The sequence below is a fragment of the Oncorhynchus nerka genome, linkage group LG14 (genome assembly GCF_034236695.1).
Source record: "Oncorhynchus nerka isolate Pitt River linkage group LG14, Oner_Uvic_2.0, whole genome shotgun sequence".
Lineage (NCBI taxonomy): Eukaryota > Metazoa > Chordata > Actinopteri > Salmoniformes > Salmonidae > Oncorhynchus > Oncorhynchus nerka.
Genome location: NC_088409.1, coordinates 76968591 through 76990626, shown reverse-complemented (window position 1 = coordinate 76990626; position 22036 = coordinate 76968591). Strand labels below are relative to the sequence as shown.

The window sequence follows — 22036 nt, the reverse complement described above, 5'->3', positions numbered from 1 at the left end:
AACAAGATATAGTTCAAGGTTTTCCATAAAGTAATTATTCTTACCACAGGTAGAACTGCTGCAACTGCAGGATTGAGGGCTTGGAAACCATGTGATTCACCACAGACCTTAAGCATGCTCTTATCTATAAAGCCATGGGCTGTAAAGAGCTTGTTCATTTAAAGATGGAGTGGCTCTGGCCCTGGATCCAAATGCTGTGCTTTCTAGTGCTCACAGACCTGTTGTGGACTTTACCTATCTCTAAGGAACAATGGCAAAGGCTTGAGGACATGGAACTGGCTGAGGTTTGTGTCTTCAACCACTCTTTCGAAAATCTTCTGAAAATCTCTAGAAAAAAAAACTGTATTGGAATACATTGATTGTGTTTTGACTATTTTCCCAGGTATTGCAATTCTAGTTATTGTCTGTTTTTCAATGGTAAATGTTGAGTACATTTATGAGGTGCACTTTAGAACAACTTAATGTTAAGACTACTTTAGGTCAAGCAAAATCTGTCGTCTTCTGGACAACTTAAAGTTGTGCCTACTTTAGGACAAATAAGACTTATTTGTCCTTATAAGAGAAGTGACCTGCTATCAGTGGAAGTTTGGTTAGTAACCAGCTGTATGATAGGGTTACCTGAGGAGGTTCTACCACATGAGCCCCAGCAGTGGCCCCCAGCCCCGTAATAGGAGGGCCACCGCCACCTCAGCCCTGGGGGAAAAGATCAGGGAGATGCAGGGTTTCTTCAGTCTGAAGCAGACTGGCAGACTGGACCTCCAGACACTCTCCGTGATGAGGAAGCACAGGTGTGGAGTGCCTGACATGGAAAACTACAGCTTTTACCCTGACCAGATCAAGTGGAAGAATTCCACCATCACATACAGGTGCATATTATTATCTGTTATCTGTCTAGTATCGGTTGTCGGTCACAATGTCTTCTTTTTTGCTGACAATTGTCTTCCATCTGTGTTATCCATCTTGTTGTACCATTTTTTTTATCCCCTGCCCCTGCCACACAGGATGCCTTTGGCCTCTAGCCAGGCCGTCATTGTAAATAACAATTTGTTCTTAATAGACCTGACTGGAAAAAATAAAGATAAAATAAATACACTTCATCTTTTGGGATTTGCTCTATTGATATTCAAAATATCTGTCAGAATATAGATATTACTTCCTAAAACAGACTTTCAAATTTGTTTTACTGCAGGGAATTACACTGAGTGTAGTAAACATTAGGACCACCTGCTCTTTTCATGACATAGACTGACCAGGTGAATCCAGGTGAAAGCTATGATAGCTATGATATTGATGTCACCTGTTAAATCCACTTCGCTCAGAGTAGATGAAGAGGAGGAAACAGGTTAAAGAAGGATTTTAAGCCTTGAGACAAGTGAGACATGGATTGTTTATGTGTACCACTCAAAGGATGAATGTGCAAGACAAAAGATTTAAGTGCCTTTGAACGGGGTTTGGTAGTAGGTGCCACGCACACCAGTTTGAGTGTTTCAAGAACTGCAACGCTTCTGGATTATGCTCAACAGTTTCCCATGTGTATCAAGAATAGTCCACCACCCAAAGGACATCCAGCCAACTTGACACAACTGTGGGAAAATTTGGAGTCAACATGGGCCAGCATCCCTGTGAAATGCTTTCGACACCTTTTAGAGTCCACACCCCAATGAATTGAGGCTGTTCTGAGGGAAAAATGGGGTACAACTCAATATTAGGAAGGTGTTCCTGTTTTGTACATTGTGTATAAAAGGAATGACATAATCCCCAAAATTAACCATGTTTCATCATAAAATCACAGTTTTGTTTCATCACTGAATTGTATAGTGGTTCAAGCGTTGGGCCAGTAACCAAAAGGTTGCTGGATTGAATTGGCGAGGTAAAAATCTGTCGTTTTGCCCCTGAGCAAGGCAGTTCCCCAGGCGCCGAAGACGTCAATGTCGATTATAGCTGCCCCCCCCCCCCGCATCTCTCTGATTTAGAGGGGTTAAATGTGGAAGACACATTTCAGTTGAATGCATTCAGTTGTTCAACTGACTAGGTACCCCCCTTTCCCTTTTAAAACCAGACATCTGCCAATAGATTACCAGCTCACTGGATCTAACTAGCCCAGTTTTTTATGCTTTTTTTCAGGCTGCTTCATGTTTTTCTGTGTTGTCTGTGTGCCAATGACCTGCAGGATTGATCAGTACACCCCTGACCTTACACAGGAGGAGGTGGATACTTCCTTCCGTTTGGCCTTGAAGATCTGGAGTGACGCGGCCCCACTGAAGTTCATCAAGGTCAACCACGACAAGGCAGACATCATCCTCTCCTTCGCAAAAAAAAGTATTCTGACCCTGAATCATTCCCCGCTCAGTTCAGCGTATTTTCTAATAGAGGTGGTAGAGAATGTATGTGGCTGCATATGAGGTTTTAATTGTGCTATAATTATATACTTATTGGAGGCAGTTTCCAGGTACATGCCTGATAATCCATCTCGCTCCATCCATCCATCATAGCTCACGGAGACTTCTTTCCCTTTGACGGCCCCAAGGGTGTTCTGGCCCACGCCTTCGCACCAGGGGAGGACATGGGGGGAGATGTGCACTTTGACGAGGACGAAATCTGGACGATGGGGCATTCCAAGCTAGGTAGGGCCACTGTTATAAGCATAACATGATCTGAATTTATTCTAATCAAATCAAATCAAATCAAATTTTATTTGTCACATACACATGGTTAGCAGATGTTAATGCGAGTGTAGCGAAATGCTTGTGCTTCTAGTTCCGACAATGCAGTGATAACCAACAAGTAATCTAACTAACAATTCCAAAACTACTGTCTTATACACAGTGTAAGGGGATAAGGAATATGTACATAAGGATATATGAATGAGTGATGGTACAGAGCAGCATACAGTAGATGGTATCGAGTACAGTATATACATATGAGATGAGTATGTAGACAAAGTAAACAAAGTGGCATAGTTAAAGTGGCTAGTGATACATGTATTACATAAGGATGCAGTCGATGATGTAGAGTACAGTATATACGTATGCATATGAGATTAATAATGTAGGGTAAGTAACATTATATAAGGTAGCATTGTTTAAAGTGGCTAGTGATATATTTACATCATTTCCCATCAATTCCCATTATTAAAGTGGCTGGAGTTGGGTCAGTGTCAATGACCGTGTGTTGGCAGCAGCCACGCAATGTTAGTGGTGGCTGTTTAACAGTCTGATGGCCTTGAGATAGAAGCTGTTTTTCAGTCTCTCGGTCCCAGCTTTGATGCACCTGTACTGACCTCGCCTTCTGGATGATAGCGGGGTGAACAGGCAGTGGTTCGGGTGGTTGATGTCCTTGATGATCTTTATGGCCTTCCTGTAACATCGGGTGGTGTAGGTGTCCTGGAGGGCAGGTAGTTTGCCCCCGGTGATGCGTTGTGCAGACCTCACTACCCTCTGGAGAGCCTTACGGTTGAGGGCGGAGCAGTTGCCGTACCAGGCGGTGATACAGCCCGCCAGGATGCTCTCGATTGTGCATCTGTAGAAGTTTGTGAGTGCTTTTGGTGACAAGCCGAATTTCTTCAGCCTCCTGAGGTTGAAGAGGCGCTGCTGCGCCTTCTTCACGACGCTGTCAGTGTGAGTGGACCAATTCAGTTTGTCTGTGATGTGTATGCCGAGGAACTTAAAACTTGCTACCCTCTCCACTACTGTTCCATCGATGTGGATAGGGGGGTGTTCCCTCTGCTGTTTCCTGAAGTCCACAATCATCTCCTTAGTTTTGTTAAAGTTGAGTGTGAGGTTATTTTCCTGACACCACACTCCGAGGGCCCTCACCTCCTCCCTGTAGGCCGTCTCGTCGTTGTTGGTAATCAAGCCTACCACTGTTGTGTCGTCCGCAAATTGATGATTGAGTTGGAGGCGTGTGTGGCCACGCAGTCGTGGGTGAACAGGGAGTACAGGAGAGGGCTCAGAACGCACCCTTGTGGGGCCCCCGTGTTGAGGATCAGCGGGGAGGAGATGTTGTTGCCTACCCTCACCACCTGGGGGCGGCCCGTCAGGAAGTCCAGTACCCAGTTGCACAGGGCGGGGTCGAGACCCAGGGTCTCGAGCTTGATGACGAGCTTGGAGGGTACTATGGTGTTGAATGCCGAGCTGTAGTCGATGAACAGCATTCTCACATAGGTATTCCTCTTGTCCAGGTGGGTTAGGGCAGTGTGCAGTGTGGTTGAGATTGCATCGTCTGTGGACCTATTTGGGCGGTAAGCAAATTGGAGTGGGTCTAGGGCAGGGGTGTCAAAGTCAAATGGACGGAGGGCCAAATAAAAAAATCAGCTACAAGACGAGGGCCGGACTGTTCGAATGTTCATTGAAAAATTTTTAAATGACGCATATAGTCTAGTGAACCTAATTGAACCTACTGAAAACCTAACAAATATATTACAATATGATCAGATAAATAAAGCAATATTTTCTTATGGCTCTGTCAGTAATCTTTAATTTTCAACAGACACAAAAGACAAATTTCCTTTATATAAATATCCCCATAACATGAACATTAAATGAAAGAAACCGGTATTCAAGGCACCATCAGTAGACTATATTTTCTATTTTAGCAAAAGTGGGCTAAATTTACTTCAAAGAAAAAACAATAATAGCAATTTTCTATCATCCACTCAACTGAAATATTTTTAAAATATAATTGGATTGAAATACAAAAAAATAAAGTGCAAAAATCTATTAATCAAAAACAACACTTTGTTTAAGGAGAAGTAACATGCAGTGAAAACAAATATTAAATTTTAACTTTTAAACTTGAACTGAGTAAAAACTCTAAATATGTGATTGCACAGTAATGTTCACTTGTTTGAGGTTGAGGGTGATACTTGGTGGTGTCCCATCTTTTCCACAAGTTCATCAATGTTCGGGGTAAGGCTCTGAGCTGAAGAAATCCTCAGAATTGAGTGGAGGTGTTCAGCAGTAAGTCGACTTCTGTGTGATGTTTTGTTCAGGTTCATCAAAGAAAACAGTTGTTCACACAGGTATGTGCTGCCAAACATAGACAACGTTTGAGCAGCCTGGATGCGCAGCTGGGGCATTGTGCCGGGAGGAAACGGGCGAACTCCGCAGCACCCACTGCCGCATATTTTGCCCTCAGTGCATCATTGCATTGGAGGTCAATCAACTCCATTTGGAGGTTTGGTGGTGAGCTTTCCACGTCAACAGCAAATGGGTTACCGAGCAGTTCCAACCTGCTTTTTTGTGCTTCAAAGTCAGCAAATCGGCGTCGAAAGTCAGCGGCAAGCATACCTATTTTATCAGCCAACTGTGTGCTCGGGAACGCACTGGTAGAGAGCTTCTCTTTCATGGTCTGGCAGCTGGGAAAGTGGCTCAAATTTTCTTTCCGCATCTACGTCTCCCACAGAGTCAGTTTGGTTTTAAATGCCTTCACTGTACTGTACATATCAGAGATGACACGATCCCGACCCTGCAGCTGCAAGTTTATTGCATTCAGATGACTCGTAATGTCACACAGAAAAGCCATTTCACACAGAAACATTTCGTCTCGGAGTTGTGTTGTGTCTTTCCCTTTGCTGTCCAAGAACAGACAAATCTCCTCACGAAGCTCGAAACATCTTTGAAGCACCTTTCCCTGGCTTAGCCATCGCACCTCTGTGTGATAAGGCAAATCACCATGCTCCGTTTCTAACTCCGTCAGAAATGCCTTGAACTGGCGGTGATTCAAACCTTTGGCTCTGATAAAGTTAACTGTGCGCGTGATGATGCTCATTACATGCTCCATTTTCAAGGCTTTACCGCACAACGCTTCCTGGTGTATGATACAATGATAAGCTGTCAGCTCACCTGTCGCGTTTTCCTCTTGCATCTTTTCCCGTATCTTCGCCACCAGTCCGCTCCTGTGTCCACACATCGCAGGTGCTCCGTCGGTTGTCAAACCCACGAGTTTTTCCCAAGGCAGCTCCATCTCATTTACACATCTTGACACCTCTTCATACAAATCATGCCCCGTAGTTGTGCCATGCATAGGACGTAAAGCCAAAAACTCCTCTGTCACGCTTAGGTTGGAGTCCACTCCGCGGATGAAAATTGACAACTGGGCAATGTCAGAAATGTCGGTGCTCTCATCCACAGCCAAGGAATATGCAATAAAATCTTTTCCCTTTTTCACAAGCTGCTCTTTTAGATTGATGGACAACTGGTCTACTCTCTCGGCAATGGTGTTTCTGCTCAGACTCACATTTAAAAAGAGTTGCCTTTTTTCTGGGCAAACTTCGTCACAAACTTTAATCATGCAGTTTTTGATGAAATCCCCCTCCGTAAATGGCCGGGCTGATTTAGCGATCTCTTCTGCCAAAATAAAACTGGCCTTGACAGCAGCCTGGCCTTGTGATTTGGCTTTTTGAACAGAGCCTGTCGAGATTTGAGGCCTCGTTTTAATTCCTCTGCCTTTTGTAGCCTTTGTTCCATGTCCATATTCTTGTTTTTGTCCGCGTGTTTCGTTTCATAATGTCGTCTCAGATTATACTCTTTCAGTACCGCCACACTTTCTCCACACAGAAGACACACAGGTTTTCCAGCTACCTTCGTGAACATATACTCCGACTCCCACCTTGTTTGAAACCCCGGTTCTCAGTATCCACCTTCCGTTTTGCCATTTTTGATGGGTATCTGAAAGTTAATTTTACTGTGATGCTGACGACTGCTGTGCCAATAAATATTGAAATGAAGCAGCCTACTGCTCGGTGCGTCACCTTTGCATTGTGGGAAATGTAGTATTGGTGCGTGTAAAAGATCTGCGGGCTGCCGGCTTGCTGCGGGCCGGTTCTAATAATAAATCAAGATCATCCCAGGGGCCGTAAAAACCTTCTTGCGGGCCGGATGTGGCCCGCGGGCCTTGACTCTGACATATGTGGTCTAGGGTGTCAGGTAGGGTGGAGGTGATATGGTCCTTGACTAGTCTCTCAAAGCACTTCATGATGACGGAAGTGAGTGCTACGGGGCGGTAGTCGTTTAGCTCAGTTACCTTAGCTTTCTTGGGAACAGGAACAATGGTGGCCCTCTTGAAGCATGTGGGAACAGCAGACTGGTATAGGGATTGATTGAATATGTCCGTAAACACACCGGCCAGCTGGTGTGCGCATGCTCTGAGGGCGCGGCTGGGGATGCCGTCTGGGCCTGCAGCCTTGCGAGGGTTAACACGTTTAAATGTCTTACTCACCTCGGCTGCAGTGAAGGAGAGACCGCATGTTTTCGTTGCAGGCCGTGTCAGTGGCACTGTATTGTCCTCAAAGCGGGCAAAAAAGTTATTTAGTCTGCCTGGGAGCAAGACATCCTGGTCCGTGACTGGGCTGGGTTTCTTCTTGTAGTCCGTGATTGACTGTAGACCCTGCCACATGCCTCTTGTGTCTGAGCCATTGAATTGAGATTCCACTTTGTCTCTGTACTGACGCTTAGAATGTTTAATAGCCTTGCGGAGGGAATAGCTGCATTGTTTATATTCGGACATGTTACCAGACACCTTGCCCTGATTAAAAGCAGTGGTTCGCGCTTTCAGTTTCACGCGAATGCTGCCATCAATCCACGGTTTCTGGTTTGGGAATGTTTTTATCGTTGCTATGGGAACGACATCTTCGACACACGTTCTAATGAACTCGCACACCGAATCAGCGTATTCGTCAATATTTTCATCTGACGCCATACGAAACATGTCCCAGTCCACGTGATGGAAGCAGTCTTGGAGTGTGGAGTCAGCTTGGTCTGACCAGCGTTGGACAGACCTCAGCGTGGGAGCCTCTTGTTTTAGTTTCTGCCTGTAGGCAGGGATCAGCAAAATGGAGTCGTGGTCAGCTTTTCCGAAAGGGGGGCGGGGCAGGGCCTTATATGCGTCGCGGAAGTTAGAGTAACAATGATCCAAGGTTTTACCACCCCTGGTTGCGCAATCGATATGCTGATAAAATTTAGGGAGTCTTGTTTTCAGGTGAACAGAAGGATTTGAGTTCCTGTATGTTTCCTTCATCACACCATGTCTCGTTAGTCATGAGGCATACGCCCCCGCCACTCTTCTTACCAGTAAGATGTTTGTTTCTGTCGGCGCGATGCGTGGAGAAACCCGTTGGCTGCACCGCATCGGATAGCGTCTTCCCAGTAAGCCATGTTTCCGTGAAGCAGAGAACGTTGCAGTCTCTGATGTCCCTCTGGAATGCTACCCTTGCTCGGATTTCGTCAACCTTGTTGTCAAGAGACTGGACATTGGCAAGAAGAATGCTGGGGAGTGGTGCGCGATGTGCCCTTTTTCGGAGTCTGACCAGAACACCGCCTCGTTTCCCTCTTTTTCGGAGTCGTTTCCTTGGGTCGCTGCATGCGATCCATTCCGTTGTCCTGTTTGTAAAGCAGAACACAGGATCCGCGTAGCGGAAAACATATTCTTGGTCGTACTGATGGTGAGTTGACGCTGATCTTATATTCAGTAGTTCTTCTCGACTGTATGTAATGAAACCTAAGATGACCTGGGGTACTAATGTAAGAAATAACACGTAAAAAAACAAAAAACTGCATAGTTTCCTAGGAACGCGAAGCGAGGCGGCCATCTCAATGAATTAGGATTCAAAATATGGTTGTAGACAAATAAACATTTTCTTATTGGATGCTGTTTTAGGTTATAACCTGTTCACTGTTGCGGCTCATGAGTTAGGCCACTCCCTGGGCCTCTCCCATTCCAAAGACCCCTCATCTCTCATGTACCCCAACTACAATTATTACATTGGAGCACAGTACATACTTCCACAAGATGACGCACTGGGAATCCAGGCGCTGTATGGTAAGTAGAAATGAGCAATAACATAATTATCACATGGTACATTTTTGGGTGGATTTCTATCTAAACATTGGAGACTTTGCTTTTATTTCCAAGGCAAGCCAGTCAGAAAACAGGATCCACCTAACCTTCCTAAGAAGTGCGATCCCAACTTCTCTGTTGATGCAGTGGCAGTGTTCGGGAAGGAAATTGTGTTCTTTAAAAACAGGTAAAGGAGTTTTGAATTATGCAATATAATTTTTATAGTATAGGTTCTTATTTGCCCCAACACAGCGGTTTGTTTTCCTCCAGGTACATGTGGTTGAGGACAACATGGACGACATACTGGAACCGTCTGAGAGAGGGCCCCAGCAGCACATACCTCCCCAGCATCAACTCTCCTGTGGACGCAGCCTATGACATCCCTGCCAAAGGCGTGGCATATGTCTTCACTGGTAATGTGCCGTCTGATCGCCTCAAAGGCCTCACTTAGGCTTTCGTAGCATGACAGGGCTAGATTTGAAACAGAACGTTGTTTCAAAGAACCACTGGATCTAAATTATAACCCTGCGTCAAAATTGTCGCACTTCATGCAAGAACCTCTCAAAGCTCATTGGCATCTGGCAGTTCTTGTTGTATGTTTTCATAGGGTTCCAAATGCAGTAAAAGTGCCCTGTGTTTCAGGTCCTAAGTACTGGGTGGTTCGACAGCTTAAGAAGAAAAGCCACTTTGGCTCCATATATGACTATGGATTCCCAGCCAGAGTAAGGAACATTGACGCTGCTGTTCATATCAGTGAATATGGAAAAACCTTCTTCTTCATAGGACACGATTACTATAGGTAAACAGCCTCTAACAAAATGTTTTTTGGTAAATGACAAACAAAGTGAACGGTTATTACAGTATAATACAATATTATGTTGCAGAAAATATACTGTTCCAAAGTCTACTGTTTAGGTAGGAGCAGTATGTTTTCACTGTAGCAATGTTTTGATGAATAGGCATTCCAGCTCCTGAGAGGCAAAGCCTGCCATCTAGTGTTTAACAATGAGACATTTGTTAGAAAGGAAGTGCACATAAGCTATCCGTCATTTATTTATAAGTTCAATGTTTATTTGTTATCTATTGTACAGATACGATGAACACAGACGTAGGATGGATCCAGGATTTCCAAGAAACATCCAAACAGACTGGCCAGGTATTGGGAGGAGTGTTGATGCTGCATTTGAGTTACAAGGTAGCCATAAAACACTTCACCATGTCACCTTGACTTAAATTGCATACATTATAATATCATGACACTTTTGTGTTACCTTGATTACTAGGCCCACTTTAAGAAAACATTATCATATTTCTCATCAACAGGTACTATCTATCTCTTCAGTGGAACAAAGGCATACAACTATGACTACAGACAGAAGCGGGTGCTGAATCGAATCCTAGCCAATGCATGGCTGGACTGCTAAAATATCTGTCAAAGACACTAGATGTGACCCCACCTACAGACACTCTTATACAGAGCAACTTACATAAGCAATTAGATTTAAGGACATTGCTCAAGGGCACATCAACAGATCTGTTTCACCAATTTGGGTCGGGGCTATGAACCAGCGACCTTTTGGTATCTGGCCGAACGCTCTAACCGCTAGGCTACCTGTCTCTGTTACAAAGCTTGTTACCGACCTAGCCCAACTTTGAAAGAACATCTGACAAGAGTGTACCTGCTCAATCAATTGAACATATCCTGAAGTATACCTTAGTGATATGAGTATGACAGATTTTATACGCAGCAATCGGTTTCTTGTTCCGGCACAAACACGTCTTTTGTAGCTTTGATGCAAATATCAAGAATTGCTGTTCAAAGTAGTTTATTTATTTGATATTTTAAATCGGATTCATTGAATCTTGTATTGAGTAAGATTAATATGCAGTATTCTGCCCTTGAGTTGCGTTCCCATGCAAAACTAGACAGATAGCTAACAACTAAGTCTTCAATAAAACTCCCAAGGCGTGACTTTTCTTGAATGAATATATTGTAAACGTTTATGTTGTGAAACTGCAAAATACAGAAAATAATATACTTTAGTGTTCAATTCACACCGACATACTGTAGCTGTACATTAAACATTTGAAGTTGCATAAATACAAAGCACGCGCTAAGGTACCATGCATCTGGCATGATGCCAAACCATATAGCTAATTGTTAATTGGCTCTTTTCATTACTCTAATAATGTATAACCATCTATGTAGAATAACAAAGCATATTACACTAGAAACAGTAACAAAACTACAGTATTGTATATTTTACAATTCGTTTGCATGACGCATGAGCAAAGTAATACAGCTAACGACATACATTAAAGGCATTGCAATTTGTGAGTAAATGCAACCAACATTGATATGTAAGCAACTCTATCAATAACAAGATTATCATCATTAGCTAAATGCTTGAATCGAACTTACAAACACATATTTTTCCAAGGCTGAAGCGTGACAAGAAATAACTACATTGAAAGACCTGCACCGTAGCGTTGTTTGTAGCTGTTTCTATGCGTGCAGAACAAATTCTGTACTTCCTGTTTGCGTCGTCTTTCTAAGTACCAGAAAGCGCCACTAGGGGGCAAATAACACCATTGAACACAATGAAAATCCAATTTAACCATTGTAATAAAATAATCTGTTACCTTCTAACAGGATGGCAGCACATGCAGTATCTAAGTACCTCAGGGCTACCTCATCTAGCATGAACTAAGATATTTCACTAGCTGAATGTTGATGAAAGTGTTGCAAGCAGTGAAATTGCATCATCAAGCAACCATCTTCAAGGCCATTTAACTTAAATCCTTGTGGTAACTTACTGTATAGGTACAGAACATAAATTACAAATTGATTAATTGTATTATAATGTAGTAACATGTTATGCTTTGAAATGTTTTTTGAAGTTTGATTGTTAATAAATGTGCTTGACTGATCAAAGATATTCAAACTAACCACTGTTTTTTCCTTACAATGTTAACTTATGTGTACCTACAGTATGCCTAAACCTCACCCTAACAATCACCCAAAACTCTACACACCACCTCCAACAATGTTATCAGGAGAACTCTCCCTCTTCCTTGAGGATAGGGGTTTGTCCAAAAGTTTACAGGAATGTTCAAGAGCACAAAGCTTACCTTGGCATCTCACTCATGTTCTGAATGGAACCATGTACACCCCAGACTGTTAGGGATCATTCAAAAGAGAATTTGGACAGGGCAGAGTGATAGAGAAAGAGAGGGAGTCTCCCCTCTGCATTACCACAGGTTTGGAAATGGTCTTTATACGGGTTCCGCGGTCCTGTTTCTGGCCTGTTTTGGTCTGTGTTAGGCTGCCCCCGCCAGTGCTCCAGCGGTCCAAACATCATCAGAGGACGACAAGACAGTCGCTGAGGTAATTTATCTGAAGAATTGCATCACATGGCTCAGTATATTGCTACCCGTATCATCAGTATTATCTCAGAATAACACGGGAAAATACAAGTTAGCCTACTTGTTATGCTTGTACTGTTTCGCATGAGAGTCGTAATAATCATGAGAAAACAGATTGTTTAAAATGTTGTCTCTAATCCTCCTCCGACACCAGGACTATCTGTCTCAATAGTACACAGATGTGGGGTTGACAAACTCAACTTCCCAGAGTATTATCAAGCCAGACTTCAACAAGAGCCTGGAGGCCATGCAGGCACTCTTTGGCCTGGAGGTCACTGGGGTTCTGGACAAAAACACTCTGGAGGTGATGAAGGAGTCCAGATGTGGAGTGTCTGACATCAGCAGATATGAACACTCCACAGGAAACCAAAATGGGAGAAGAACACTGTTACCTACAGGTATAGTGAAAGCTCTGACTGTAGATGAGCACTTTGACTTCTTTTAAAATGCATTACATTTGACAGCTATAATCAAGGAAAATAATATGGTATTCATGGTTCATTGTTGATCATCTGCTAAATATGTCAAATCCGTTGTTGCCCAGCCTGGGTCATTGTGCAATGCCTGCACTGCAGGAGTAAAACGGGTCCCTTTTATTTGTCAGGTAATGTCAGTGAGTGACTTGTGTTTGACAAAATCACTCAGTACACACCAGACCCGACGCAGTGATGTACGTAGATGCAACTATAGCCCAGGCCTTCTAGATCTACAGTGATGTGATCCCCCTGGACTTCAAACAGATCTACACTGACACTGCCAACGTCATGATCCTCTTCAATTGTGGATGTGAGTATGGACTATGATAATGGTATTGACTCAATACCATCACTATACACTACTGATGAACGTCTTAAATCTTGCTTGTCTAAACACAGATCATACAGACTTCTATCCTTTTGATGGACCAAATGCTGTCTTAGCCCATTCCAACTCCCCTGGACTGAACCAAGGTGGGGACACACACTTTGATGACGATGAAACCTGGACACTGAGCCAGAGGGGTGGCCATCTGAACACACAACACTATTTCAGACATAGTGTAGACCGATTCACTGATTCAACACACACATGTAATGTTGTATTCAGGAGTGAATCTGCTGTTGGTGGCTGCCCATGAGTTTGGTCATCCTCTGAGGCTGGACCACTCCAGGGACCGGAGAGCTCTGATGTTCCCCACCTATCAGTATGTCAACACCAATGGATACACACTGCCTGATGATGACAGACATGGGGTCCAAGCCCTGAATGGTCATTAAACACATTGACAGCATTTCTATAGAATAATTATGTTCACTGTATGTGTTTTTTATTACCATCTTTATTGAATACTATTGGTATGTTTATGTGATGTGTGTTATCTTAAAGGTATCCGTAAACATGACAGCTAATGATTTGTGTACTCCCACTCTCAAACTCTCTCTCGTACAAACAGTATTTACTTCTCATATTTCCACAGGTGACAAAAACTGGGGAATAAGGGCTTATGCAAAGACGATCCTCCCTGGCTATCCAAAGCCAACTTTGGCTTCCACTCATCAGTGACTAAGGGAAAACCTTATTTGTGGGCAACAAATACTGGAGGTGTTTGGAACATGGTTAAATTAGACTCCAATAATTGATATGTCATGCATTTTTCTGTATGATAATATGCATCATTAGATTTATTAAAAAATCGAAATAAAATAATTTGATATTATGTTTCAGCTTTGATGAGGCAAGATGCCAAATGCACTATGGATATCCCCAATCCATAACTCAGGATTTCCCAGGCATTGACTCCAGAGTGGATGCTGTCTTTCAGGACTTTGATGATCATTTACTGTAAAACTATATTTATTATTATTACATACATGAGTTAATAAAGCATTCAGCACAACTTTTTTTTACTGATAAAGACAATTTTATAGGTTACCCTCTGGAGAGCCTTGCGGTTGAGGGCGGTGCAGTTGAAGTACCAGGCGGTGATACAGCCCAAAAGGATATCTCAATTGTGCATCTATAAATGTTTGTCATGGTTTCAGGTGACAAGCCAAACTTTTCAGCCTCCTGAGGTTGAAGAGGCACTGTTGCGCCTTCCTTCTTCACCACACTGTCTGTGTGGGTGGACCATTTCAGTTTGTCTGTGACGTGTACGCCGAGGAACTTAACTTCCCAAGTTCTCCACTGCTTTCCTGTCGATTTGGATAGAGGGGTGCTCCCTCTGCTGTTTCCTGAAGTCCACGATCATCTCCATTTGTTGACGTTGAGTGAGAGGTTGTTTTCCTAACTATTGAGTTGGAGGCGTGCATGGCCACGCAGTCATGGGTGAACAGGGAGTACAGGAGGGGGCACGCACCCTTGTGGGGCCCCAGTGTTGAGGATCAGCGACGTGGAGATGTTGTTTCCTTCCTTCCCCACCTGGGGCGGCCCGTCAGAAAGTCCAGGACCGAATTGCACAAGGGGTTGATGACCCAGGGCCTCAAGCTTAATGATGAGCTTGGAGCAGGTATTCCTAACCTGAGGTACGCTTACCACCAGTGGTAGCTCAATCCCGTCTGGGGTAAGCCAAATAAACTTGTGATTCACATTTTAAAAAACTATAAAACAGTATATACTGTAAAACTATATTCATGTTTATTACATACATGAGTTTATAAAGCCTCCAGCACAACTTTCTTTTACTGATAAAGCCATTTTATTCTCCTATAGGTTACCTTTACTTCTCAGATGGTCCAAGGCAGAGTGAGTACTACTGGGTGATACATGTTCTCCTGAACTACAGCTGGCTGGATTGCTGCTAAGATACTACTACTAGTTATTATTTTATTAGGCTAGTCAGTTAAGAACAAATTCTTATTTACATTGACAGCCTAGGAACTGTGGGTTAGGGGCAGAACTACAGATTTTTTCAAATCCTTTTTAATCATTGTCATTTGAAGAGGAATAATTATGGGCCTCCTGTGTGGCGCAATGGTCTAAGGCACTGCATCGCAGTGCTAGCTGTGCCACCAGAGATTCTGGGTTTGAGCCCAGGCTCTGTCAAAGCTGGCCGCGACTGGGAGGCCCATGGGGCGGTGTACAATTGGCCCAGCATTGTCCGGGTTAGGGAGGGTTTGGCCAGCAGCGATATCCTTGTCTCATGGTGCACTAGTGACTCCTGTGGCTGGCTGGGTGCAGTGCATGCTGACCAGGTTGCCAGGTGTACGGTGTTTCCTCAGACACATTGGTGTGGCTGGCTTCCAGGTTGGATGTGCATTGTGCTTTGTTGGGTTATGTTATGGGATTTGCAGCAATCAGACAAGACTGTAACTACTACCAATTGGGGAGAAAAAAGGGGTAAATAGTTTTTTTCAAAATAAATAAATAAATAAGAGAATTTATAGATAAAACTTATCAGTGCTCATCGGCCATTGGACATAAACATTTCACAACAAGTTGGAAATCGCAAATTCAACAATGAGTGGTTTGAAATGAATCAGTGTCTAATTGCAAGACTTTGCAAAGCAATCATTATCCTGCTATTCAGTGGAGTGGCAGTGTGGTCCCTAGTCTAAAATTAAGGGTCTCTTTACCTAGTTTGAAATGATAAACATTCAAAATTGGACATGCTTTCAATAAAGTATGATTTCTGCCACGCTCAAAACAACTGTTAATGTAAACATTACTAAAGTGGCATTATTTAAAGTGACTAGTGATCCATTTATTAAAGTGGCCAATGATTTGAGTCTGTATGTAGGCAGAAGCCTCTCTGAGGCAATCACCATATCTACATGTACATACTACCTCAATCAGCCTGACTAACCGGTGTCTGTATGTAGCCTCGCTACTTTTATAGCCTCGCTGCTGTATATAGCCTGTCTTTAACTGTTGTTTTATTTCTTTACTTACCTATTTTTCACCTAACACCTTTTTTGCACTATTGGTTAGAGCCTGTATGTAAGCATTTCACCTGTTATATTTGGCGCACGTGACAAATAAACTTTGATTTGATATAGAACTAAATCTTATTATCAATAGTAGTAGTACTTAGTAGTATCTTAGTAGCAATCCAACCAGCCGTAGTTCAGGAGAACTGGACCATCAGAGAAGTAAAGGTAACCTATAAGAGAAAAAAATGGTCTTTATTAGTAGAACAAGTTGTACTGAAGGCTTTATTAACTCATGTATGTAATAATAATAAATATCGTTTTGCAGTATTTATTTATTATTTTAACAAATAAGTCATGTGAATCACATTTTTATTTGGCGTACCCCCGTCGGCATTGCGCATCCCCCTTCATGGTTAAATACTGTAAATAAGTGATTACTGTCTTTGATTTGTAAGTGATTGCTGTCTTTGATTTATATCAAATGATATTCAAATAACTGTTGGAATATAATAGATAACTGCCGGGTTATTATTATTTTTTTATTCAAAATTCTTCACATTTTCAAACAGTCCATTTCTATTTTCCAAAGGGTCAATGCATTTGGATTATGTTTTTTCCAAGTAGCCTCGTTTCAATGCTCAAAATAAAATGAAACCATCTAGTCTTCAGCAAAATAACAACACAATGTCAAATACAGGTAGCCTAGTCAAGTAATTAACATCCAAACACATTAACCATTACTCTCTCGCGGGAATTCCACTAACGGTCCGTATGTAGCCAAACGTAGCTGCTGCTCATTCCGTTTGCTCGAAAATTGATAAATGGTTAACAAAAGTAAGGCCTGCCTCCATAGAGATACATACTGTACCAGCTATACTGGTAGTACTGCTACTACCAGCAGTACTACACCTGCACCTGTCGACGACACAAGTTGTTCTGCTTCCACGAGCACATCCAATGCTAGCATCAGTAATTCTACATTTGTTGTTAGCCCAGCTAGCATGGACACTGACAGTTGTGATTCTGATGCAGCCGAAGAGTTACTGCCCCCTTACCCAGGAAAATCACTGAACAACAGACATGGACGTTGGACCATCGAAGAGGCACAAATATGATGAGAACTACATTGGTTTGGGGTTAACTTATATTGGGAGTAGTGCCTTTCCGCAGCCACAGTGTGTTATATGTGCAAAAGTCTATCTCAGAACTCAATGAAATGTTCACTCTTGCGCAGACGTTTAGAAACAAAAAATAAGCCACAGGAGTTGACTTTTGACTTTTGAGTAGTAAAACATGTATAAAAACAACAAATACCATTAATAAGAAGGGACTAGAAGAGCCTTATATGGCGAGCTACCGAGTGGCAAGTACAGACAAGCCCCATACCATTGTAGAAGACTTAATTATTCCTGCGGCCACGGATATGGCTGCGACAATGCTGGGGGAAAAGCCCCCCCCAAAAAAACACTTTCACGACGCATCAGTAACATGGCAGGAAATGTTTTGAAACAATTACTGCTTCGCATAAAAGCCAGTTATTTCTATGCGTTACAGCTGGATGAGTCAACAGACGTGGTGGGCCTTGCACAGCTCCTGGTATATGTCTGTTACGTTTATGGGGGGTCAATTAAGGAAGACATCCTCTTCTACACACCACTGGAAACCAGGACAACAGGAGAGGATAGTGTTTAAGTACTGGACAGCTTTGTGACATCAAATAGACTTAGTGGTCAAGATGTGTTGGTATCTGTACTGGTGGAGCAAAATCCATGACAGGGAGACATAGTGGAGTTGCTCTCGATGCCACTTGGGTACACTGCAGCAACCATCAAGAGGCTCTTGCTGCCAAAGGAATGCCTGTCAGCTTGAAAGACGTTTTGGACACTACAGTGAAAATGTTCAACTTTGTTAAAGCAAGGCCCTCTGAACTTTTGTGTATTTTCTGCACTAAGCAGTGACCATGTAACACTTTTACAGCATACAGAAGTGCGTTGGCTATCAGGTGGCAAAGTATTGACAAAAAAAATTAATTGAGAGACGAGCTTAAAGTTTTCTTTAATGACTATAATTTTCACTTGTGTGACCGCTTGCATGATGACGAGTTTCTCACACGACTGGCCTATCTGGGTGATAGTTCTCTCTCTGCTACAGTGTGCAGGACTAGAACATTCATCATGATGCTCTCTAATTTGCACTTAATACAGACTAGATCTTAGTCATTCAAGGTTACAACAGTGAAACCCACCCTTATTATGACATGTCAGTTCCCCAATACCTAGCCTTTGCCTCAGTATCCCACTATGTTGCAGACACAGAAAGACAGCAGGAGGTTCATGAGGATTGAGAACAGAAATGGGGTCTTTGCTCTCATTATGCAAAGGTTATCAGAAGAAATTCCTTTAGTTCAGTTATATCACTGCTGATCTGACAAATATACACATTTAGGGGAGTGCAGTTGAAGATCAATGTGTTTGGATAATGAACATTCTTATCATGAAAAAATATAGTCATTGTAGCTGTTACTTTGCTCTGTCACAGTTTTTCTTTTGAGTTGCATCAGTTACTTTTCCAGATATACCTCATCCACATAAGATTGTCATTGTATACACAATCTTTTGAAATGGTCAAGAGTGTGGATCGTGGCCTACATTGCCACTAGTATTTGGATGTGGTGTTATGATGCAATGCCCACTCTATCCATCCACAGACAGATGATGAGGGGCAGGAGGCTCTACAGTCCTTCACCACCCAATCTTTCATGGGGTCTCCCCCCCCAGTCAACCTTCTCCAGCTTGGGTTCTGCATCCTCTATGCCTCCCTTCCCCTTCCCCACAGGTCTCTCTGAGACCAGGCCCAAGACCAAACAGGCCCAAGCAAGAACCTAACCGAATAGTACCGACTAAAGTACCTCAGACTAACAGCAGAAAGCAGCAAGGCAGCAAGGGCTATACAAAGCAGCAAGGGCTATGATATTTGTGAGTAACCTCTAGGCTACCCTGCCGTCCCAAGTACTACATACTTGGGTACACAAGTACTACATACTTGGCTCGTTAAATAAAGGTTAAAAAAAAGGTTAAAAATAAATAAATACTAAAGACACTGATTTGAATCACTATTATTCAAGTCATTTCTGTAACACAATGAATTCAGATGCTACATGCTTCCCCCATTACACTTAGATGCATGGAGGAGAAATGTAGGTGATGTGTAGTAGACTTTGGTACTATAAGCTGAGGATTGAAGTCACATGGTATGTAACCCACAGGAGAATCGGGCTCTCGGATGAAGTTGCACACTTGGAGAAGTTTGTGCGAGTAAAAGAGGAGCACAGGTGAGTACAGTTATGGCTGTGCATGCAACCCAATACCTTCCCTCGAACTGCATTGTATTGATGCAAAAACATCTTCACTTTTGACCACTGATTGACAGGTACCTTGAAAACTGTTTTTGTTGTCTAATCAGACATCTCTTGTGCTTTGTTTTTCAGGTTCTTACTGAAATCACTTTTGCAGTACCAGTCTGTGTCAGAGGGGGAGATGCTTATCGCTGCCAGTACCAGTTCTCACCCCCCTATGACATTCAGCTCCAGCCCAACGTGGGCATCTGGCCCCTAAGCCTGTCCTTCCTAAGAAGCCCAAGAAAGAAAGAAAGGAAGGAGGCAGGGAGAATGGAGAAGAAGACGGTGCGTAGAGCCATGTTTATACCAGACTACCTGTAGATTAGACACATTCTTATGTCCTGTGATGATGGGCAGCACAAAGTGTTCTCCATAAAATATATTTTCCTCAGGACCAAAAAGAATGAAAAAGCAGAAGGTTGCTGACAGGGGGTCTCGTAAGCTGGTTCAGCTCATCGCTCTGGACTCCTCAGGACGTCCTGTCTTCCCCATAGTACTTGGGGGTCTGACTGTGTACAGTCTAGGGGATGTCTGTGTCTCAAATCATACTTATGCCTCACATTTGTTCTGTATAAACACTCTCCAAATGATCTTACATGGTTTTCTCCATATCTCCTCATTAGCATGACCACTCTTAGTTGAAAGTTCTGAACAGATTTTCACCAAATTTTCCTCCCTGATCATTTTGTTCAGGGTCATTATCCATGAAAGGAGACCAGGAGAAGCTATTCAAGACTGTTGGGACACAGCCCATGACTGTTCTCAGATCAGTGGCTAGAGAATAATGAATGATGTCCTTCCCTGTTCCAGATTATCACAGACAGCATGCTATTCCATGACCAGTGTGCCATCTACCCAGTGAGCTTCTGCAAGACACGCTTCTTCGCCAGCATAAAGAGCCCTGATCAGCAGTGCCTCTACACCTGCCAGATTAAGGACGGGGGTGGTGGCCCACAGGTACCCTCACACTAATTTAGCTACAAAGCATTATGGAGTCAAATGCTAAGTAAGTCAAATAGGTGTTGTGAGACAGCTTATGAATGTGCTTGCGAGAAGTGTTTTCCTTATCAAACCATCTCTTTTGCCCCCACTTTGAGATAGTGCCTGAGGAAAACCATAAGAAAGCCATAGCTGCTTCCTCTGCCCTCACCTGCCATTCCAACCTGCTGAAGGCCATTGGTGCTCTAAGGTACCTGCTTGCTGTTTAGACTGGCTTATAGAATCGGTGGATACATTTCAATGTATGATTTTTCTCTCATTATCTCATTATCATGCCTTCAGGAGCAGACTTCTTTTGTTTCTCCCACTCCACCGTCCAGAACCTTATCCAGTACTTCCCGGGAGCACACAAGCGCTGCAAGTGTGTCTCTAGTACTCAAGTATGTCAGATAACTCACAGGAAATGAGTTGAACATTGCACATTATCTTTGTGGAGATTGCAATTGGTGCATTTCCTGAATTCAGAGGAACTGACCTTAATATGCTCTCTCATATCTGCTAAAGTATGTATAGCTGAACGACTTATGTGTTGCTTATCGGTTTGATATGTCCCTGTACAGTTATCTGTGGAACCGTTTCGAGGTGTGTTGTCCATGGCCAGGCTCTACACAGCCTGTTGGAGGACAACGCCTTGGTCAACTTTGAGCCCTACCAGAGACACCAGGGCTGATGACAGCATGAGGGTGGAGCACAATCTAGTAGGTGAGGCAGAGCAGTTTGGCACAGACTTTCTCTACCTAGCTGTACCCTCTAGGCTATTTCTCTACCTACAGTGAAGGAAAAAGTATTTGATCCCCTGCTGATTTTGTTTGCCCACTGACAAAGAAATGATTAGTCTATAATTTTAATGGTAGGTTTATTTGAACAGTGAGAGACAGAATAACAATGGTGGAGAGTTAGGAGAGTTATGAATCTTCTTCTGTGGACAGGTGTCTTTTATACAGGTAACAAACTGAGATTAGGAACACTCCCTTTAAGAGTGTGCTCCTAACCTCAGCTCGTTACCTGTATAAAAGACACCTGGGAGCCAGAAATCTTTCTGATTGTGAGAGGGGGTCAAATACATATTTCCCTCATTAAAATGGAAATCAATTTATAACATTTTTGACATGCGTTTTTCTGGATTTTTTTGTTGTTATTCTGTCTCTCACTGTCCAAATAAACCTACCATTAAAATTATAGACTGATAATTTCTTTGTCAGTGGGCAAATGTACAAAATCAGCAGGGGATCAAATACTACTTTTTTTCCCTCACTGTACTTATAGCCCCTAGGCTATTGTTCTACCTAGCTGTACCCCCTAAGCCCTTTCTCTACCTTCCTGTACCCCCTGGGCTCTATCTACCTACTTGTACCACCTAGGCTCTTTCTCTATCGGTCAAAGGTTTTAGGACATCTACTTATTCTGCTCAGCAGAGCAGCACAGGGGAACCCAAGGGCAGACTCAGACCAGGAAACAGGGATATTGTAACACAGGAAAAGATGAAGTGCAGATCCAGGGAAGCTTGGATGAGTTGTAGGAAACCAGATGT

At 43.0% G+C, this 22036-nt stretch overlaps 1 pseudogene; it reads left to right on the top strand.

The window, feature by feature from the left end:
* Positions 1–619: 619 nt before the first annotated feature.
* On the top strand, positions 620–21175 carry LOC115141300 (uncharacterized; annotated as a pseudogene).
* Positions 21176–22036: the final 861 nt, after the last annotated feature.